This window comes from Acanthopagrus latus, chromosome 23 (genome assembly GCF_904848185.1).
Source record: "Acanthopagrus latus isolate v.2019 chromosome 23, fAcaLat1.1, whole genome shotgun sequence".
Classification (NCBI taxonomy): Eukaryota; Metazoa; Chordata; class Actinopteri; order Spariformes; family Sparidae; genus Acanthopagrus; species Acanthopagrus latus.
In genome coordinates, this window is record NC_051061.1 from 21058859 (window position 1) to 21082648 (window position 23790).

The window sequence follows — 23790 nt, forward strand, 5'->3', positions numbered from 1 at the left end:
TTCTTTTTAATCCAAAAACGATTACGATCGCACCACTTGTGCTCCCATCCTGTAGTGCTGTTAGAGTATGAACAACCGCACGTCATGCGTCATCTGACCACAGAAGACACTTGCCAGACCGCAGCTTAACCTCTGGTCACCTCCCAGCCCTGAGACCCTGAAACACACACACACACACAGACACAGACACACACACACACACAAAAACTGACCACTAAAAGCACACGCACAAAAGACACATGCACATTTGCTCTGAAGCCACAGACATGAGGCATTTAGGGAACAGAATGGGAAAGGATTTAATTGAGTCTTTGATCATTATAGAATTACCATGTGCCTTCTTGGCACCCTGGTTATTGTTTCATGGATTAATCGTTTTCATTCCACAAATTGTGGAATCCACACAGCAAATCAGTGTGCTGCCTGCTTGACATAGATATGCAGTTGGAGCAAGGGGATTTTAATGTGTTCTTGCCCTCCAATTGGCTTTAGCCGTCCATGCGACTTGATTTATTTGAAAGATTGGTTTTATTGATTTACTGAATTAATGTGGTGCCAGTTTAATCAGTGTGCTATGGAACTATGCAGAATTTGACATCTCTGTGAACTCAGATGAATTGAGTGTACCATATTGATCTGGTTATCCACAGTATTTATTCAGCTATTTGTCTGAGAGCTGATTAATTCAGTGTGTACGAAATAATGTAGGTACATGCTTATGAGGCTGTGCGAGTGTTTATGTTGGTGTGTCTCTTCCTCTCCTGCTATATTTGTGAATACGGAACTGGTAACTGAATCCTTATGGACTGCAGGTTTCACCGTTTCCTTGGAAAAGCAGCATTTACAATGCGTACTTCTTCTTTTGTGTACATGCTGCTGTATATTATAACACGGTGCATCGCACGCAGGATCAGCACATGCATGTTCAGCATTAGTGTGCATACAATATGTCCATGCACATATATGCATGTTTAAGTTCTGTGCTCGGATGTGTGCAGTGCGTGAGGTATCGTTGTGTTACTGTGTAATGCGCCTTGTAATTGCAAGCGGGATATTGTCGGGCTGGAGCAGTGTTCAGCACCGGTGTGATGATTGAGCAGTATCTGTCAAATAGGGCCAGAGGAAGGAGAGTACTTCTCCAATTAGCGCTAGCTCAGGATGGATATGGATGCTTTCTGACAGCTGTCTCATCCGATTCAGCTGCAACTGGAAGAAGAACATTTGTTTGGAGATGTTTGTTTAGGCTCATTATGGATAAAAGCATGAGCTTCACACATCTCTTTCCTCCTATTCCATGTGTAACGGAGGACCACCGATGTTGATATTATACAGAGGAGAATCGCAGCCAACAATTTGCTGCCTGCTTTCAATGAGCTAGCTCTATTCATGCAGTGCAGTCCTTGCTGTAATCCTACAATACTATTTGAGCATACAGGGGTAAAAACAATTGCGTGGATTAGAGAGATCATCAGCAAAGAAATGATGACTTTCTGAGGCTTGACTTGTAAGTCCACAGAAACATCCTAATACTGAACTGTATGATATTGTGTATACTATTGTGGACCTGTAAGCTAGTGTTCATTCTAGGAGAGAAATCCACTGAGAGCAGTGTTGGCTTGCTACCGGAGGGTAAATTCTGCCATGTAATGAAATACAGCAGAAATGTAAACTCCTACTCCATGTGTTTATTTAATCATATGACATGGACTGCAGCTCAGGTCATAATTACCATACAAGTTCAAACAAATGCAAAGGGCAGCACTCAATATTCTTGTGGCATTTCTACTTTGCATTATATTACACTGTACATAGTTAATCAGAAGAATAACTAAAGTTAAGGATTATTCTCATAAATACAGGCAAACAGGATGTCTTTTTGTAAGAAATGTATAGATGGTGGATGCCTCAAATTCCCTGCATAGAATCAAACACAGTATTTAATTTCTGCCGCTAGGAGAAACAAAATAAAAGAGGTAGGCAGCATGGGATCATGGGAGTTTTTGTCAACCACCTTTGCTGAGGAAAATGTACGTGACATGAAGCAGAAGTGCTCTCAGACGGGGTAATATATTAGCATTTTATTCACATTATGCCCCCCCCCACAAGCGATTAAATAGAACTCGCTGTTATGGATGGAAGAATGGAAAATATGTTTATTTTTTGTTGTTTATTGGTTTCACCACATTTGAAATAATGTAAGGACACAACCCAGCTAAATATACAACAATGCTCTAGTCGTTTTTAGATGTTTTAATGCATAAATGTTGCATATTATATCTTTAAAGACATGCAGGGACACCAACCTTTTGTACTATGCAGCATCCAAAGGTTACACGAATGCCAGTATAACCAGATTTAGGCACTGTGCTCAAATTACCGCAGCTGTCATGCAATCATGTAAACTGGATTAACTTAGTTGAATTAAAGCCAGAATTGAAGAAAGGATAAATCAATTGTCTGACCTCACGATCAATCTCGTCTGTACTCTGCCACACCCCCCACTGTGATTTTTTTTTGGTGTTTTGATTCTTGTGAAAACGATGTTTCAGTACAAACGGCAGCGTGGCTAGCAGTGGAAAACAAAGGAAAGCACAGCAAAACGTGCCTTATTGGGGTGACAGCAAAGTCACTTTCATGTTACAACCAGCTCTGCAAGTGACAGAGCCTGTGTTACAGGGTTCTGTAAATTCATCATCACAACGAAACACAGACGCACGGGCGCACAGTTTCCCTTGTGGTGCTAAAAGGATGTTTTGCTCGGCAACTTCGCATCAAACAAATCATGTAAACAATGGCTACTGAGCAAATCGAGTGACTGCAAACCATAATTGTGCCATCGCCTTGAGGTGGTCATTCACAGTAAACAAGTTATGGTGTGTATTTAAATGAACTGCTTCACTCAGATCTGCTATTTTTGGTCTCTGAAAAGCTGCCAGACTGCATAGTAAACTTCCTCTTTCCATAAATCGTTGTTTTGTCTCCGTACTAACATTCTGAAAGTATCTACATTAACCTCTTTTCTGTGCTCTTTCCGTTACCCTCTGAACAATTTGTTCTGCCCTCACAGACTCTATTTGTCAACTAGCCTAAATAATTATGGTGCTTCAGCCCACATACATACCTGTTTGCTCACCTACCATTTGCAGTTGACAGACCTAAATGTCTGTGTGCTCACTGGGTCTTCTAATATGTGCCTGTTTACACTCTCTTGCCCCTGCACCCTGCACTTACATGCACCTGTGAGGACTCCCCTTTCCGCTGCGAGTGTGCTAACGTTTGCCCTACACTCACCTTCTCCTGCTCATGCGCCCCCCTTGCTCACCTTCCGATGGTAGCAGATATGGATGGAAATACAAATGACCCCTCACGAACCCAGTTATTGAGCTGTTTTAAACCTGCAGGCTTTAGACAATATCCCCTCCTCGCTCAAACGTGCTAGAGAAGGAGGGGCCACGGTTTCTCACTACATCTGGGTTTTATGGGATTTATGACCCCCGTCCCTAGCAGCTATCGCTCCCTCTTCCTGGCACTTCTCCCACTGGCTAGAATTAGCAGGCGAGGAAAACAAACAAATTACAAGAAAACAAACACAACAGCTAATAAGCATGTACTGACATGAAGAGAATGCTTTCAGCAGGATGCAGGCTGAGAGAGGGAAAGGGAAGGAAAGGGCAGGGTATAATCTTCTCTGCCTCTCCTCCGTCTTCTGTTTCTGCATTTCCCTCTAATTTCCTCCTGCCCCGCTGTCCCCTCCACCCTCTGTGACTCGCCAGTGGGGCTCTCCGAGGAGATCATCTCAGAGCATGGGCAATGCGAGACAGATGGGCGGATGATGGATCTGACGTGATAGACAGCGGGGTGATGGATGGCTGGCTGGCTGATAGGGGATTAATGCAGTGCTGAGGCCACTGCAGCACAGCGGATGGCTTAGTGATAGATAGATAAAACTGACGAGCAGATAAACAAGAGACTGCTAATCCACGCCCCCTTGATGGACAGAAAATCAAAGCGAAGTAAAAGAACCACCGAGGGAGAGGTAGACCTTGATATTGCCATTGCGGGGTGTAGTGCTTTCATGGGAGGGGTGTAAGTGGACACAAGGTGAGATGAGGTAGGGGGCTGAGGAGAGTTAAGGAGGAGCACTGTGTGTCGTAGTACTGTGTAGGTATGTATCAGTGCTAGCACATGTCTGTGGAGCTGGGCTGAGTGTATTGGATGAGGGCGGGAGTTTTGGTGATATGGCGTGGTGGGTGACAGCGAGGGCCGATGATACGCTATTTCGAGTGATGGCGAGCAGTTTGACTGCAGAGGAGAGATTGGGCATATCAGCAAATTGGCCGTAGTGGGAGGTGATGGGATGATTGGACAGCAAAGAGTGTGCTGGTTGGGTATTGGAGATAGCAGTGTTTGTTGTGTCTGTTGGTATTTTTTAATGCACTTCCGTCAGTGCAACAGCTTAACCTCCTGTGTAATGCACGAAAATAAAGGTTTCGGGTCTCTATGTTTATGCAATTCTGCCAACTGGCGAGTTGGAAAGGTCTGTCGTGATGAGAGAAAGAGGAAAAAAAAAAAAAAGAGCGAGTGGAGTGGAGTGGAGGACAAGCCCAGGGAGAGTTCCTCTGAAAATCGGGAGCAAGCTGCCTATCCCTGCATTATTAGCAAGAGCTAAGCTTTGTCTCTCTTCACCGTTTCAGGGGACCCCAGGGGTTCTGGCATCGATCTGGTGTGCTCAGAATGCACTCCGGTGTCACCTATTTAAACACAGTGAGCCGCTAGCCAACAGAGACAAGCCTTTATTTATCAAGCCTCTGATTTTGGCTGCACGGATGACAACCTGATTAGCACTTAAAGGAGCTCTTAAATCTTTTATTGGAATGGGTGGAGGCAATCTATACAGAGAGGGAGACAGCAGTCCTAGCCAGAGAGAGTTATGGAGGATGAACACAGAGGCAAGGTGAGCGACTGTGTCATCCGGGGGGTTAATGAAGGGGAGGGAGTGACTGGCTGTGCTGCAAGAGAAGAAGAGAAAGTGCGTGTGACTGGGAACAATGGGTGAGAAAAAGACGGAGTGAGTGAGAGCGAGCATGAGACTGTGGAGCGGTGGCAGAGATTTGGGGACCAGATACAGTAAGAGCACAAGTGGCTGGGACCATGAACAAATGTGGGTGAGAATATTGCGATCAAGCGAAGGCCTGAGCAAATGAACAAACTGCTGAACAAACAAGTGGGTGATGACTGTGTGTTTGTGCTGGCCGCGTGGATGTTGGTGCACATGGGCGCATGCAGGCAAATGAATGAGTGAGGCATGATGGAAGAGACTAAGTGAGTGAGTAATGGGGGTTAGTGATGGGTGTGTTGACAGAAAGTGTCAGCTTTAACCACACTGACCTAGGAATACAGGCTGCATGCACAAGTGGCTGAATTTGAGTGCCAGCTTGGACGTGAACTGACTGTAAAATTGGATGTGAATTTCAAGTTGGATGTGAAATGAATGCAAATTTGAAAAGTAGGTGGTTGGTGTTTGTGGATCTATCCCTATGTGTCAGTCTCCTGGGGATGAGCATCTCTCCAGTCCCTTTGGCATGTAGCTACGTTTGATCACCTTGTTTCATGCTCTATGTGATTACAGCAACTGGGATTTCACTGTCTTAATTTTCAGGGACGCTCCCCTATCATTGTCTCTTTCTGTTACCAGGGTACCAAAAAAAGGGGTTGTATTTTTAGCTTAGATTTGACTCTATTAAATAATAATCTGACCGTCTTGGCACGCTGCAACTGGGAACCATTTTGTTTCATGTAATAGATGAGTACTTTATATTTCCTCTCGTAGGAAGAGGAACACTAAACGATGCCAGTGCTCGATTAGAGAGAAGCTGTTACTAGAGAGCAGCAAGATCATTTATTCTTGCTCTCTTTCTCTTGGGATGCCAATGGCCAATTCACTTTCGACGCCAAGAAGTGTGTGTATACATTTGTTTGTGTGTTTGACACTGGCAGCGTGTTGATGTACTGTAGGGACGTTTGGGACAAGGCTATTGTCTGTCCTGCAGCCTGTGCTACACTCAAATCCTTCCCCCTCTCACCTCGTCTCTGTCAGTAACTGCGACAGCGAAACAATACAACCCGTGAAATGTCAAGAGAATTAGCAAGGCATAAATGCACACACATTATTTTGTGTCCCCTCTTCTCTCCCAGCCTTTCACCTGTCTCTCTCACCTTCCTGTCTGGCATGGCTCTGTCTCATGCCCTCTCCACCACCCTTGGCTACAGCATGCTTGTCTGACCCTGTCGTATAGTCTCCTTCATGGCCTGTCTCTTGGTGATCACGCTCCATTATTTATGCTGTATCACGTTTCACCATCAATTCCTTGCAATGGAACAATTGAGACCGATTTCCTTGACTGTCACAATAGCAGTGAGACTCTGCAGAGGTTGGAAATGGGATTAGTCTTAAATGGAATTTAATTTTCACCGTTGTTGTCTCCGAAGCCTGTCTACCACCCAGACACCGTGACGCGCTTCGGTAGTGCTTTCACCATTGTGTGTTGTGTGTTGTGTGTGTGTGTGTGTGTATGTGTGAGAGAGAGAGAGAGTACTGCTGTGCTGCACAATGGCAAGTGTATCATTTGTAATGTGATGCACATGTGCAACAGCGTCTTGCCTTTTTTTTTTTTACTAGCGCTGTAATGAAATTGTCTGCAGTTTTGCTCTGTGTTATTCCAGTTTTTCACTGAAGAGTTTTTACAGTTAAGACTAGTTGTCAATGCTTGAGTTCATGATACAGCAGGAGGTAGAGGGAGCCTTTTTTCAGGTTATCGATGGGAAAATACACCGGAGCAGCACAGTCTTCCATAACAAACAATAGAAACTTTTCTTTCAGTTTTGTATACACCAGACATCAGCCTCAGCTGCTGCCATTCATTTGATGTGAGATGTATAAGGGAATGAATGAATAAATAGATAAATGAATAAGTGCTAACTGTCGAAGTGTGAATCGATGTTTATGGATCGCATGCGAAGACCTGCTGTGCTGCAGATGAACGCAAGGTTGGTGTGTGTGTTTGTGTGTGTGTGTGTGTGTGTGTTTGTGTTTATTAGTTGGATGGGGTGGGAGCAAGGCTCAGAGGCAGCTGTGATGCTTCGAATCTGTCTTTAACTGTCTAGGTGTGCAAGTATGTCTATGATGTGTTCATCCTTAGGAGTTAAGAGGTGTGTGGTGCCAGAGTGCGCGTGTGTGTGTGCGTGTATGTGTCTGCGTGCGCACAAGCAGCATTTTCGTTTCCTGTATGGCAAGGGTGGGTTCTGTTTCTGATGAATTCTGTTTGGGGTTTTTCTGACTTCCCCGCTCTCTTTTTTCCTAGCGCTTAACACAAACATGATCAATACTTGAATTAATGTGTAAGTAAAGAGTCAAAACATGTCGCCCTGGCCTTGGCACAGGCTGCTGCCCCGCCCCCACCCTGACAGCCTCCAACCCAGCTGGGCTGAGAGAAGTCAAGAGAGGAGTGAAGAGAAAGAGCAACAGAGCATGTGGAGGAGAAGAAATACGTGTTCATTCATAATGGACACATTATGGGGGTAAATTGGAATGCTTTAAGCTTTCAGTTTCAGTCTTCTTTTGCTGCTGTATTAATTTGAGTAATTATTAGTCAAGAGGTAATTATGTCTTGCTTCATGCATGATGCCTCTTGTCAAGGAAGGCAGCGGTGTGTTGAATGACGCGTGCGCTCAAGTGTTGGGGTTGTATGTAATGTTAGGTGTAAAGAACAGCGACTGCAGAATGGCTAGACAGGCCACAGGTGTGGGTGCCGCCTCAGGGGAGAGTGTGTGTCTGTGTGTGCGAGAGAGAGTCTTTGTGTTGTGTTTGCGTGCAAGTGACAGGGTGTGAGGCTCAAGAGGCAGAACGGTGATTTGCTAGTATTGTATTCCTGTAATCTGCTCAGATCAGATCAACCAGAGCCAATAATGCAACACTGAGCCAAATACCTCTCTGCTCTTTCTTCATCTCTCACTTCTCTCTCTCAGTCTCTCTGACACCCCCACCCCCTAGCCACCCCCACCCTTTCTCCGCCTTTTCCGTTTTCACTGCAGTGGGAGCCAGCTTTGCTGCAGAGGGAAAGATGGAGTAAAGATGGAGAGAGAAAGAGAAAGACAGGCTAGAAAGCGTCAGGAAGATGGATGGTGAGAAATGGAGATAGGACTGAGAAAGAGGCTCAGAGAACAGAGGAAGGTGGACGGGACTGAACAGTAAACGATTACTGCTCTGCTTGTGTGTGCTCCTGGTAGAGCCTGATACCGAATCAAACAGTGCTCTTTCTCTCTATTGACACACACACAGAGAGGCACACACACACACACACACACACACTGGCCACAAGCATTTGAGTTTGTTTTTGGCCAGTGCTGGGTGGTGCTTGGCAGAAGAAATTAAGCCTAACAACCGTGGCATCTGTCTCAGCAGCAGGAGAGTCCCGCCTCCCCACCCACACATGACCTGCCCTGCTTTCATTCACTGAGCCGCCTGCTGCCAGCCTCAGGATGGGCCGCTGCCTCCGCCACTGCCCGCCACCCCCCTCCATCCCGGCCTCTCTGCACTGCCAACCACTCTGTGCCCGCGCCCATGTTTCCCCCCTCGAGCAACAACCAGGAGCCTAGCGATATGGCTGCTTCAAATATTCATAACAGCCACGCTGCAACACGGAGCTCTCTGCTCTGTGTTGCAGCCTCTCCATTTTGAGAGGCAATTCTCAAACCATAGCTGCTGTTAGCCTGAACACGGTTTCTGTGCTCCGAGTCAACTACTCCGTGGTCAGTGTGTATTAACAGCACGTACCGTTAAGTATTAAGAGTGCTTCAAATCTTCAGTCTGTCCTCCCAACTGATTGTGCACGGAGCTAAATATAAACACTCATCCTTTCTCTTTGCCGCCATCCCTCCATCCACTTCCAACCCTCCCCCTCACCAAGGGCTGCGCACAACCACCAGCCTGCTAAAGGGGTCGTGCTGCCTTACTCTACACTGAATCCCAACCAGAGCTGAGGAAGAGCAAACTAGCACACATGCAAAAGAGACACCAACGCTATACTTAGACAGGCACACCACAGGCACACATACAAAGCCACTGTGTAATACACGCGAAGACTATTATGCACAGAAATGTATCAGGACTTTCCTGCAAACAAACACGCAGGTCCACAGAGTGATGTGAAAGGCGGCTTCCGGGAAGAGAAGTTCTACTATGTGTCTCCCAGGAAGCCACAGGCTGGATAAACATCCATGTGGAGCAGCAGCAGATGCCTCAGTCTCCCTCTAATGCCCGCTCCTCCCTTCCTCTCCGCTCTCATCCTCTCACATCCTACCACCTACTCACTTCCCTACGTCTCACATCCCTCTCTCTCCTTCATCCCTCCTTTAATGATGAGTACCCCCCACTTGCTCTACCCTTCCCTCTCAATCTCCCTTTCATTAATCCATCTACCCTTCCTTTATTCACTCCCTATGTTGTCTCCAATTCTTCTTTTCTGGCCCTTTTCTTTTCTTTTCCTTCTCCTCTCATCATGCAGGCCGCCTGCTAGCTCAGGGTCCAGCTGCTTATCCTCCGTATTCGCCCACTATATCTCCAGTTTATTTCTCTGGGGGGAATTCTGTGTGCGCTCTCCACCATACTGTGTTATCTAGCTCATCAAGTGGGTTGGAGTGGATGAGGATGGGTGGGGGTTGAGGCTGGATGCTCTGGCTTGTGGCAAACAGGTGGCCCATGGGGACAAGCACTAACGGCAATAAGTCCGAAGGCATGGGAGGATGGTAGTTTCTATAGCAATTGTTTCTGAACTGGCATGGTTTCTAAACAACAAGTCGTTATTTGTTAAGGTGAGCTATCAATATCATGAAGTTGTGAGGCTGTACAGCGTGCCCACCAACTGCTAGTGGGCTACAAGATGGATGGGATGGCAGCTGGAACTAATGTGACAGCTGAGTCTCAAGGCATGAGCTTGAATAATGTGTGGCTTTTAGCAGTTAAGTTCTAGAGCTTGCTTTTATGTGATTATTTCAACTGCGTTGGGGCATCTGAAAATTGGCATTGATTATTGTTGCTTTTAACAGCTGTTTAATGTTCCTGTCAGGTAGAGGTTATCATGTAGCCAGTTTCTCCCATCTCTTGTCCTCACACCGGCTAAATGGAAGGCCATCTTCCTAAGAGAGAGAGCAAGAAAAAGAGAGCAGTGCAGCACAGAGCCCTTATTAAAGCTGTCCTCCAAGTCTGCCCTCTGACTGATTCCCCCCTGTAAATCTCCCCTTTAATTGGAGAGGGCACAAGAAAAGAGGTGCTGCCTCGATCACAAATGTATTCTGTGTCTCTAAGGATGGATCAGACGGAGAGAGAGACAGACAGAGAGGTCCTCAGAATGTGTGGGTGGAGACCAAGCAAAAGTCAGAGATATAAACACGATGAGGGTTTGAGAAGTGAGATGACATATTTACATTCGCCTGAGAAGTGCGAGGCGGGAGGTGAGAAGATGAAAACGTAGCACAGTAATGGAGAGAGACGGGCAGAGAGGTGCAGCAAGGGTGATGCAAGGAGAGACGGAGAAGGACAATGGGCGAGGAAGAGAAAGTAATGGAGGGAGACAAATAGAAATGGCTGGCAGTGAAAGAAAAGGAAGGTGTGTGTGTGTGTGTGTGTGAAAGAAAGAGAGATAGAGAGGTATAACAGGCTGATTTCACCAGAGTTGCAGCCTGAGTGTCCTCCCTTAATGGGGTTTCCATGACAACAGTGTATAAGAGAGTCAGGCTCCAGCAGAGTGTGTGGTGTGTGGATGTGTGCGTAAAAATTTGTGCATGCACGCGCTCCGCTTCTCAAGTGATTGATCGTCTGTGAGGCAACAGACAGTACGATACCGTGACACAGGTGCATCTTGGGAATTTTTTGTGAAAAGGTGGGCGGCAGTTTATTCCTTTCACTGTTTGTTTGGTAGTACGTCCTTGTATGAATGACGAAGGGAGCGGCGGTGGGAGGGAGCAGTGTCATTGCCCTTCCTGGCAGCACCAAGTGGGTGTGCAGTAGCTGATGTGTACCGGCCATGTCCCTCGTACCGCTGGTAGCCATGTTGAATGAGGTTAGGTGATGTCATGCCAGTCAGGTGACGTTGTTCGGAGGGCCCAGCTGTCACGGAGCAGAGGCAGTCCCACAGGACCGCCAATCTGTCATCATTATATTAATGACACGCATAGCACTGCTAGCAATGTCATCTCTTGTGTGTGCCAAAGCTAACGAGCAGCGCCCTAATTGTAAAATTAATTGAAAAACATTTTGATTAAAGACCACCCTCCCTACTCCGGCCCTCCTCCATCTTCATCAGCTCCCCTTTCACTCCATTTTTCTATCCCCCTGGTTGTGTCCTTTTGCGTTTCCTCCCAGGCCCCGCAGCTCTCACATTCACACACTGCTCTCACTTTCTTTTCTACGTCTCTTCCCACTTTTGCATCCCTGACCTTCTCCCATTTTCCTCTGTGCTCTGTTTCTCCTTCAACCTTTTCTAACCCACCAACATGCCTCCTACCCAATCATTTTCTCCTCCTCTCAACATACTCTTTTCCTACTATCTGTCACTCTTGTCTTTCGTTAGGCAAATTACAACTCTTTTATGTGCTCGATCTCCCTCCTTATCCCTCCCTTCCTCCCTCCCCTCCTCTTTGTCTTTTCCCATCAGGCTCCCCTCTGCGCTGCCGTCTCTCTTGTCTTTTCTCCTCACGTCTCCATTACTGTCTGTTTTACGCCCTCAGTATGCCTGCGTATGTCTATTTGTATGCAGTCTTAGAGTTGAAAAGGTGGTCGTCTGTACCCAGCTTTGTCTTTTTACTGCACCCCCCCACTCCCCTTTAGCCTTTTGTAGCCTCAGAGAGTGGTCAGTCTCTTGTCTCTGACTCTCACCCGCTCACACTTTCTCATTCCCATCTCTCTAGCAAAGCTCCAGAGCCAGAGGGAAAGAGGGAGAAGTGATATGGCTCGTGTACACCTCTGCTGGTCTTTTATTCTCTCACCTCTCCTCTCATCTTGCCTCTCCCTCGGCTGCTCTCACTCTATCATTCTGCTACAGACTCCACGGCAAGATTTCAGCCTTTTGTACAACTGTGCAAGTATCTGCCTACTGTACCTGGACATGTCATGATGTAATTAAGTAAATGACACACTGGGTATTCCAGGTCCCACAAGGTGCCGGAAAGAATACCGTATGTGTGAGTGCAAAAGACAAGGTGTGAGAGAGTATGAGTACATAAAGTCTGGGATAATGGGAGCACCAGGGCTCATTAACGTCAGTCATTGCAATAATGACGGAGACGAGGAGGAGACACTGATCATCAGTGAATGATCAATCGTAGGCCGTATTGATCGGAGCAACAGTTTGTCACCATGCAGATTGACATCACTGCTGGACGCCAGGCTCCCAGGGGAGGATGTTACTGTCTCACCACAGGCTCCTATGTTCATTTATTCAAGAGGACACATACGCACAAACAAATGTCACTCTGATAAATGTCTTTTTTGTGCATAATTAGGTAAGCATAGCTCTTAGACGATGGGAGATTGGCTTCACAAATTAAATCTTATCTCTAAACAGGCGTATTAAGCAATACAGGCGTATCCGCAAATCCTTCATGTTAGTCTTAATAGTCTCCAGTTTGAAGAGAGAACGGGAACATTATGAGAAGATATGCTCATAATAATATCAGGTGCTTTGAGTCTGCCCTCTTTTCCTGACTAGCTTTCGTGACTCCACTCCTGTTGGCCCTTTTTACAGGACCCAGACTGCTTCTTAGAATAGCTGGCAGTGAAAGAAAAGATAGCAAAGTGACTGTAACACCGGGTGGAGTGTTGCCATAGAAACGCAGCGTCACTGCTCCTAAGCAGATAGCACATTCGGTGCCATTCCCTCCATCGTGATTCCCACATTCAAGGATGGAGCGAGAACAGGTGTGATCAACAGCTTTCTTAAATATCAGAGGGGAGGGGTGAGGACGTATTTGGCACCAGGAGGGATGGCTGCTCTGTGAATTTTGAACGAAGCTTGCTCAGTTGTAATGGCGACCTTGGGAAAAGAGCGTGAGACAGGTCTGAAACCTCACTAGCATGCACTGAATGCAAAGCAAGGTGGCGCAGATGAAGCTACAGTGGCAAAACACATTGTAGTAGTTTCAGTCTCTAATCTGAGACTTCCTAAATATAGCAATTTCGATTCAAACACGGTCTGTTAATTATAAGTGCTTGTTAGCTGTGGCCATAATTTCAGTCCTATCCCTGCCTATACACTCTCCCTTTTCCTCTTTCTTCTTTATAGTCTGGAGAAGATGGCAGTGTTGGACAAGATGTTGAATGTGTCTGTGTGGGGCTGGCCCAAAGGCAGATCACCAAACAGCTGTGTGTTAGTGCCAGTGAGTAGACATTTGGTCCACTCGACCCGTAACGCTGGCACACAGGGTGGGGAACGGTGTCCAAGTCCTCCTCTCAAATCCTCGGTCCATCCGTCCATCCCCTCTCATTGTCCCCAGGGCAGCAGGCAGCCCCAGCTAAATACTGATCTGCCTGAACGGGCACAGGTGCAGCAGGGGGTCTGTCCCACTGCCAAATGTTGTGCTTCTGTTTCCTTTAGGCTTATGCGAGAGTTGTGCAGTCCTCTCTTTCACTTCTGGGGGGATTGAAAAAGCTGCAGATGCAAGTGTTTGATCAGTCTGCCGATATAATGGGAAACAGTGGGGAGATTGAGACTCAAGTGCATAAAGAAAAACAGAAGATATTGAAACAACAGAGAGTAAAAATTCTGATGAGGATTGTACAGGACTGACATAAGCAACAACAGCGTTGTGACTATTTCAAAGGTGTTGTGCAGCACTGGAACTCACCAGAAATGGAGTGGAGGTCTGGTTGTACGGACGGACACTGCAGTGTGCCTGCAGCTGTCCTCGGGGAACTGTGTTTGGTGCGTATGTGTGTGCCAGGGGTATCTTTAGAGAGGCATGCTGCAGGCCTCCCTTTGGGAATGCAGGAAGGGGAGGGAATAGAGAGGTGCTCTGGTTTCATGTCTCAATCAGAAAAGCTTCAGGAGTACCTCTCAAGGCTCAAGTAGAAGCTAACGTCCATTTGTAGTGTATTTAAAAGAGAATGCCTGCACTTAAGGGCTACTTATTGCTTCACATTGCTGAACAGAGAGCGAGCGAAAGTAGATACATGCGTAAAAGCCTCGGTACACCCAGAGACTGACACATAGCACAGCAGACCTCTCTCTCACTCTCTCTCCCTTTGAATGCCCTTGCTTTCTCATTCGCTTTATGTCTCCCAGGACAGTGCTCAGAAATGTTGAAATGGGGCCTAACCCACGAAGCAAAGAGGGAGAGTCGTTTAAGCTAAGTTAAACAAGGGCACTTAGATTTTAAAGGGCCATAATCTTCAAAAAGGGGCGCTTTAAAATCAATTGACAAGACGTATAAAAGGTAAAGACAGATTGAGAGGAGGAAGGTGTAGTTGTTGGCAGTTAAGTGACTTATTTCTATGAATGAGCATGTTTAATTAAATGTCATTGATACTTGTTCTGTTCGAGCGTCTTTGCTTATGTGCACGTGTCCACGTCTGCAAGTGTGGGCTTTAAGTGTGTTTGTGTGTGTGTGTGTGTGTGTGTGTGTGTGTGTTTGCTGGGCAGCGCAGGTGGGCTGGATCAGTATCCAGAGCAGCACTGAGCCAGTGATTCAGCCCGCGCAGTTATGGCCAGAATCCAATCAGGGCAGCCATCTGGTGACCAATCAGGGCCCTGGCTATGATGTCACAGCAACAGAGCTTTCGGTTCCATGGGAGCTGGGAAGGGTAAATGCCATGAATCACACTGGACCTCTGTGCTGGTAACGCTGGCTAGCTAGGCCACAGAGCAGTCTATCAGGCCATAGCTATGTGGGCATCAGCGGATTGGATGATGAGGCGTAAGAGGGTGGACTGTGCCGCTGACCAGGATACGCTGGGTCGCTGAAACAAGGCTGTTGTCATTTGTGTGCCTGTAAATGTGGGAAGTGTTGTGTTTTGTGCTTCCTCCCTGACAAACAAGAATTGCTGGCCTGCACACAAGCTCCTTCTTTCTTTACGGTCAAGCTTTCAGTGTTTTACTGTAGATGACATGTGGAAAGAAATCAGTATTTCTGTCTTTGTTACAGTTTGCAGATGATGACATTGACACAGGGGCCCACGCAATTAGGGCAATGTACTCTATTTGGCGTGATTGACAGCTCTGTTAATTCTAATGTGATTAATATTTCAATGCTCTCCTCCATGTGAATGTCTCTATAATTTTAAACAGTCTCAGAGAGCTCAAACCAGGGCTACAGCACCCAGTGAGTCACCCTGACCTGGTCCTATGGTGGAAATGTTCCCAGCCTCAACACCACTTTCGGTTAGCAGACTAGAGGGGCGGCGGATGGCTGGGTGATGGAGAGAAAGAAGTCTCGGGAGAATGGCTGTCACTACCAAAAGGCCCTCTGCAGGGCATCAGAGGGGAAACAGGACAAGCAGCCGAGAGAGAGTCTCTGTGAAAGTTGACCTTAAAAAGCTTCATAGCACCAGATATTGCTGTAACACTCAGGTCCGTGAATATTTCATCATCCCTTAAGCGAGTTGTAGAATATAGAAGGCTGGCGATGCTGCAGCAGCTATAGTGGTAATGCAGTTCTATACTGTGAAGCTTCGTATTATGTCTCAGGCTATATAGAGGAAGGGGTTTATATTTATATGGTAGCAGAGTCGGAACAAGCCTACAGTATTAATGCAAATCCCTCAGTTGGGACGTACAGTTGCATGGATGGAGGAGGGGGAATGGGCTGTTACGATTACTAAAACCAGTTAAATCCACCCTCCTTCCCTCTGGTGCTTATCTGATCAGTGGAGCAACCAGCTAGCCCCTCAGCACGGGATTTAATATCAAACACAGGACATAAGCCGTGTTCAATAGGCATGACAAGGATAAACATCAGTGGGAACACGCAATGCGTTGCTGCCCTCGCCTGCACAAAAGGGCAGCGGGGGTGAGACGAGTGCGGCGTCTTGACATCAGCACATACGTAGGTAAACAGGGGAGAGCCCAGAAACTGGACCTCACGTATACTTCACACAGTGAGTGTGAGTAAGGCAGAGAGGGAGAGTAAAAAATTAGGGAGGGATAGAAAAAGAAGAGTGAGAGGTGGAGGCAGTCATGCAGAGAGAGACAAATCGTAGGGCCTAGCATGGTGGTGCAGGAGGTGGGAGGTGTGTGAGCTTCTGGGATTGTTTGTGTGTGAGTGTATGTGTGTATGCCCACTCTGCCGCCCTGGTGACTTCAGGTGTTATCTTCTTAGCCTCCAGACGTGACAGTGAGATAATTAGAAATGTTAACACTCACTGGAGCTTGTACTTCTATGATTTCTCTCTCTCTCTCTCTCTCTCTCTCTCTCTCTCTCTCTCTCTCTCTCTCTCTCTCTCTCTCTCTGTATCGCTCTCTCTCTTTCTCTCGCTCTCTCATTTGCTCTTTCTTTTTTCTATCTTTCATAAACACACACATACACACTCTCGAATTCTATTATCTCCCATAGCCCGTGTTATGAATGACACACTTAAAGCCCGGAATGACTTGGCCATGCAGCAGTGGATCACAATTAACGTCAAGGCCAGCATCTGTGGAAATAATTGTCACAGCTTAATTTTAATGTGCTGATGACCCGTTTTTCCTACTTTTAATAAGAAATACTTTTCTTAAATTCCAACTATCTGCGCATAAGATAATTAAGTCGGTACAAATTTGATAATTCATTAAAATTGTACAAATCAGTGGTTGATGACAGTATTTCCAAAAAGGAAAGGTGAAAAGGAAATGAAAGGTGTGAAATTGATTACATTCGCAGTTAGATTAATCACACTACAGGATAAGACTTGAGGATGGTGAAAAAGCATTTTATTTCCTTGAATAGACCTAGACAGTAGACGTCTATTTTTGAGGCAGGCAACAAACAGAGCCCAGTCTAGTGAAGCAGTAGGAGGACACTGTTGAAATTCTGACAAATGTCTTGGCTCAAGGAAAGGGAGAGAGATACAAAGAAAGACATGCTCACTGGAGTGTTTCCTATGGAAAAATGAAAAGTGACAGAAAGCTGACGGAGGGATGACAACCTTGTTTGTCCTTTACTGGATGATCAACATGTGTTACACGGATATGGGTCCCCAAGGTGGACATGGGGCGGCTGATGCAGAGGGTTCCACGCTCCACTGGAATTCCCCTGCCTTTAAATTAGCATCCTAACTCCGCTTACTCAGCTAGCGGCACATGCTGTGGAGCAGTGTGTGAACACTGGCGATAATGAAACTGCACACCGTCGACATCATTAAAGATAATCTTGGCTCATTTTGTGCTGGGACACATAATCCTAAGATGCTGCGAACAACAGGAAGAGCTAATTTTGCAAGAGTAAGGCACATAAACACTTTCCCACTATTGTCTGACTGGCTTCCACCAGTCTCCACACCTCTGATGCTTGGCTGGAGGTACTATAGGTTGGTTTGCAGGAAACAGATCCCAGGTCAAGGCAAAGGCTTGTCTGAAGGCGTCTCCAGCGTGTGTCTAATTGAGCGCTGTGTAGTTAATTGTTTGTGCGTGGGAGGGGAGAAATCAATCTGTTTTCTCACTGCCGTGACTTCTAGGCCCTGGGGTGAGAGACTGGAGCTGGCAGACACAGACGCGCACACACACACACACGCACAGCTCTGCCAAAAGAACCCCAAACCATGCCTTGCAAGCACAAACTTGCACATGCAGACCCATACCCTTCCTCTACTGGCACACACACTCAAACGCACACATGCACACTCCCTCCTCAGAGGAAGAGGATGTGCATGAGGGGTTATTGAGTCAGGGTAAAGTCAGATCCATCTATCGATCGGCTGCTTGCTGAGAGAGGAGTCAGGAACGTGAGACCTGCACAGGTCAGAGGGCCAAGAGACAGAGGATGAGAGACGGTGAGTGTGAGGGAGGGAGAGAGGAAAAGAGGGAGAAGCCTACAGAGCTTTACAGCTAACAGTGCCCCCTCCCCACACACACCCATCCTTTCTGAATGCATAGCCAGCGTTCTGCTTCTGATGTGGATATTCAGAGCAGCTCTGCTCAGCTTCATGAGCGTTTGAATGAGATTTCTTCACTTTGTAACTTGGGTCAGTGCCACATGTCAGATCAGTGGAAGAGAAAGAGACATACTCTGGGAAACTAATCGTTATCCTTATCTTTTTATCTGCATCCATTGCTTTAGATTATTCTATACTTAATCTATATTATATATAATTAATCCACGGTGAGCCACCTTGTCAATTAACATATAAATGCCTTCTGCAAATCACAAATTAATTTGCATATTCACTTAATCAGCTCATTTGCATGTATTTAGTTATCTTTTAGGGTGTTTCAATTTATGACTGAGTGCTGCTGTCAGTGAATGCCTATTTGCATTTCAAATCTTTCACTGTGTGGGAGAAAAAAAAAACAGTGCTTCCTTCACTGCACTCACTGGTGTCCCCCGCAGAGCCAAAGTGGCTGTGCTAGTTTAGGGGGAATTTGCAGCAAAAGAGTGTCACCTGAATAATTCACTTTTCCTTTCAATGGCATCAGAGCACCAGCTCACCTCTGATCTCATTTGAGTCACCAAAACTCATTTCCCATTGGCTGTCAGTTGCTGGTGGAATGCATGTAAGTCCCCCGCTGATAGGCTGAGAGTTGTTTATTTGCACCCAGTCAAAAACTCCTCTATTATTGATGGGAATGAAGCAAACTGAGATCTGAATTTGAGACATGAAAACAGGATGAGAACTGCAGAGGGATGGAGGGAGCATGTGAGTACAAAACAGGGCCGGTGGGGGGTGAGGAGGGGTAGAGTCGTGTGCTTGAACAGAAATATGTAGAGGGGGAGGGGTGATGAGGTGGGTGAGTACAAATAGTACTATCCTTCACTTGGATAGCAGCAGGCGCCATGAGATGTCTGTTGATTCATCTCCTTTTATGCGCCTGGTTCCCTTTCTCTGCTGAATCTTTTTACGAACAAAGGCAGACTGAGGGAGTGATTCAGAGTGACCAGACGCCCGAGACTCCCGAAACGGAGGGGCAGAAAGGTCGCATGAAACAGGAGGCTCCATGGAGACCACCGACCAGAACGAAATGTGTCGATGAACTGATGTACTTGGGCCTTTGGGGACAGGAGGAGATGGAGGGAAAAATGAGTATTCGAAAAGAAAGGAGAATAGAGTGTGGGTAGAGGTAGCGCTGTGTGTGTGTGTGTGTGTGTGTGCGTGCGTGTGTGCAGATTTGATGGTGTGTGTCTGGGTGTACATGTCTCAAGGCGTAATCATTACACCAACGCACGTAGCAACACAAAAATATACAAGTGCATGCATGGGAGTGTTTGAATGTGTGTCTCTGTGTGCACATATGTGTGTATACCAACTTCATTCTGTGAGGAGGGAGGATGGTGGGGGATGTCGGCACAGACCCTCTGGATCCTCTCCATGCACTAATGGGTGTTCACCTTGTGTGGATCCCGGCAAAGCGTTTCCAGCGCTGCGCTGTTGGTAATTAAGAGAAGCAGGCAGTGGAAAGCCGCACCTGTTACAGCCTGACTGACTGAGGCCCTGAGCTCTGGGCTCTGGACTGTGTCTCCCACTGCTCCTCTCTAATAATCAGACCACCACCGCCCATCCCTCCTCTGGGACCTCACAGCATGAATGTATGCACTTGTGTTTTTGTGTGATTACATGCGCTGTTCAAAACAAGAAAAAAAGGAACGGATTAACAGAAATCTGGGATGAAGAAAAAGAGATTCTATAATCATTTCAGAGAGAATGGTAGCTTTAGGCTCTGTGTGGTTCTGAGTGGGATTTCTCTCAGCGAATGTGCACACCAGTGGAAAACATTTACCTGTCTTTTTCTTAGACAGCTGAGCAATAGACAAATGCACAGGCGGCTGTGTGATGATTAAGCTATTGTTGTGACCAGATTTCATCTTTCAAGGATGAACATGTCAAAAATGGTCTGTTTTCACCAACTCTGTTCAGGCTTATTTATACAAACACCAGCAATTTCTCTGTCACTGTTTCAGTTGTCTCAAGTTGCAGACACAAATAAATAGATGAGGGGTTTACAGAATTAAATTTAGATTTATCTGAAGATTGCATGCTCGTATTTGCGTGTGGAGACACACACATGCATACGTTGACTTTTATTTCTCCTCGGTTATTTCTGAAGGCTTCTGCTGCGCTGTATGTGGGACAGTGTTGGTGTGTCTTCATGTATATGTGTAGGGGCATTGTGTGTGTGTTCTCTGTGTGTGTGTGTGTGAGATATAGGTAGACAGAGAGAGGAGGCAAGAGAAGAAGTGAGTGACAGCCATGTTTTGGAATTGGGGCATGTCAGCCAGGCCTGCTGTGTCAGAATCTCCTGATGCCCACTCTGCCCATCGTAAAGCTGGATAACCTTGGCAGGCAGATTGGGGTCACTACTATCAAATTAGATACATCATTCAGACACACACACACACACACACCGTTGCACAACATGAAACACTCCAACATCTGAATTTAGAGAAAGTAGACATGTTTGCATCCACACAAAAAAAGGCCAGGCAAGACAAGTCAGATCACTGTGGTTTTGCGATGCGTAAACAAAATGATCTGATTAATTTCAGACTGATATAGACGTGCCAGGACAAACTCAAAGTCACAACAGTCATGGTTTGAGTTTGCCTGAATTGGTAAAATCGCCCAAAATTGGGTTCTCTGCTGCCAAGCTTTCACAATGAGAGAGCGTACTGGGTTGATAAAAGTCCAGATAAACTCATCTGAGGCTTAATTAATTTGCACTCACATTAAAAACTAGAAGCTCATGAATCGCTTTGAATACAAACTGTTCTGTGCCTGTGTGTGGGTCATTTAGATGCTTCTGTGAAGCTCTGAGTATTGCTTATAAACAGCACTCAAGTTATTGTGTCAGAAACTCAAGCCCTAATAACGAAAATAGACCTTTAAATAATCAAACACTGATACTGTCCAAATCATGATTCCTCACCGGTCAAAAGGCTGCTCTTTATCAGCTGGGTACCAAGACCTGGAACTGAACGTTCTTACAAGCTGAACGCACCACAGCACAGCAACAATGTCGACTTCACTTTCAGCGAGCAGCCTGCGGTGCACTTTTAAACCAAATGCACCGGATGAGCTGAAGCCTGTTTTAAGCCTGATATAAAGTAAAGAGAAGGGGAAACAATTCATTTGGGTGAGATTAATTCAAAAGTCAGTACATGACACTCAGATGTTTCAACCTCTAAGCTCACCATTTTACACCGATGATTAAAAATGAGATAAGAGTTATGATGGCCAGCAACTGATGAAGCAGACAACAATCCATCTGTTCCAAATCTTCATCACTAAAGTATGTGTCTTAGTTTGCCTTTTGGTCTGTCAGAGCCTCCTGACTCCAGCTAGCTTCACCTGTGCCTGTATAGGGAGTGGATCTCTAAAGTGGCAAGTTGAAGATGTGAAGGAATAATTAGTTGACACAAAAGATGGATACTTCCATTGTGTGGGTCTCAGCAATGAGATGAAAAGAATGTCAACCTATTTTTAAATGTCACTGTCTCTTTTTGTTCTGAATCCCTGCTCTACTTTGTGCCACAGATCTAAACTGGGTCAACATCACATGTGGTGCCCCGGTGGGCCCTTCTGTGTGTGTACATGTGGGACTGTGCATGTGTGGGAACATGCGTGTGGATGCTTCAAACCAATGATCATATGTGTCTTACCATGCAGTGACACGAACACTTAGGACTGGGGTGTCCACAGTTTGCCTTGAGTGAATCCCAGCGGTTGCTAAACAATTACGAATTAGTTTTTTCCACACATAATTATTGTCTATCGTCCCCAATTAGAAGTGAGCATGCATTATCTGCAAATTGTTTAAGTCTGTTGCTGTGCTCATTATTAGAGTAAGCTGCAGGCGGGAGTGTGAAGAAGAGATCTTGTTTGACTGTGTGTCATACAAACTTTGCATGTGTCTGTGTGCATCACAAGTGCGTTTGTATACAGCGATGCTTGGCTGTGATGTAGTGTAGCGCAGCAGTGAGGCGGGGGTTGCCCTGCTGGAGCTTTCAGATTAATAGACACTGATAATAACACACACAACTCACAGCGCTTCTGTCCTTAATGAAGATGGATCTAGCCGGGCCTGGCGGTGCACAGGCACTCAGGGTGGCAGCCTGCCAGTCACAGCCAAGTGACATCTGGGAACAGCTCAATGCAAAGGGCGGGAGGGAGCAAGATTCACCAGAGAGTACAATTTCATAACATTATCATGTTATATCATAATCCATTGTTGGTGGCTCATAAGATTAATGTCAGGGCCGGCAGTTATCACTCTTGTTTTGTAGACTTAATGGTCACGGTGAATTATTCATTTTCTCCTATTGATTTGCAACGCAACTGGTGCTGACAAAGTTGACAGCGCAGGTTGACTGATATGGAGTATATCTAATTTGACTGTGAGGTTGGGAAGCAGGGGGAAAGAAATGGAGTAGAAAGCTTGAGAGACTAAGTCAAAAGCCAGAAAGAAGATGAAGTTGTGTGTCTCAGGGCAGACAGATATGGCATAAATTGAGCTGCTCATCCTTTTGTGTCCTCCAGATGTTTTTAATAGATTTTTATGTGTTCAGCAGGAACGAGTCAATAAGACCAAGTCTCAAAAAAGCCCCAAGTCAGTCTTTCCTGGTCAAGTCAAGTCATTGGTTAAGGCAAGTCAGCTCCCAAGTTAAGTCACTTTTTCTTTACCTAAGAAACTTAAGTCTTTAAGGGAATAGATCCATTGTAATAAACATAATCAAACATGACTAAAAAGTCATTGTAGAAGCATTCTCATTGTTTTCCTCATTAATAGAAAAGATAAGTCATTTGACTCATCACATTTTAGTCGGGTCACGATTCTTGAACTTGAAGTCCAATTTAAGTCTCAAGTCATGAATTTCCTGTCGAGTAAAGCTGCAGTTCATCAGAACCTCGAGTCCACGTCACAATGACTCAAGTCCACTTCTCTGGTATTTAGATTACAGAAATGAGGCCCCTCACCTCTGTCACAGCAAAATAGCATTTTTCAGCCTGAATTATTGTAGAATCCCCCCCCACAACCCGTGTTGGCGATTGTCTAAGATGTTGCTGCCAAAGTGGGTCAGAGGTTCCATCCCTGTAAGATATTAGAGCCCATTAGAGCGGGGCTGCAGCCACTGTTTGTGTGAGAGGACAGGTGGGTGCTGAGGTCACTTCCTCTGGCAGCTGTGGCGGGCATCACAGGGCAAGCATTGATGGTCGGTGGCATTGCCTCCTGTTGCATCAGTAATAATGAACAGTGACAAGCTCTCAGACGCCACAATAAATCACAGGCCACACTGGAGACACTGAGGACCAGGCCGGGCAGCATGCTCTCTCTGCTGCGTGGTGTTGGTGCTGACGAACAGGCTGACTGACTGGCTGCCTGGCCAGGGGCAGACTATCTCTATCACTCATTCATAGATGCAGCACTGTTATCACAGTCAACCCCCTTTAGATACTTGTGCACTCTGATTAGCATGTACAACTGTCACTCAGGAATTTTGGGCCCTTACAGGCTGCTTTATTGGCAGCAAGGCTGCTGGTTTTTTTAAAATTATTTTTTGTATTTTTTAGAACTACTATTGTTTCAGAAACATATAATAATAAAGTGTAGA

General features: G+C 46.0%; 1 protein-coding gene across 7 annotated transcripts in view; it reads left to right on the top strand.

The window, feature by feature from the left end:
* adgrl1a (adhesion G protein-coupled receptor L1a) overlaps positions 1 to 23790 on the top strand; it is a 153768-nt gene that overhangs the window by 66850 nt on the left and 63128 nt on the right. Inside the window, exon 1 of one of the 7 annotated variants that reach the window (XM_037088522.1) lies at positions 14749 to 14854. The exons of the other annotated variants lie outside the window; for them this stretch is intronic. The gene's annotated coding sequence lies outside the window, so the exon portion shown is untranslated. Of the gene's footprint in view, positions 1 to 14748; positions 14855 to 23790 lie in introns of those variants that run through there. 7 annotated transcript variants of the gene reach the window in all.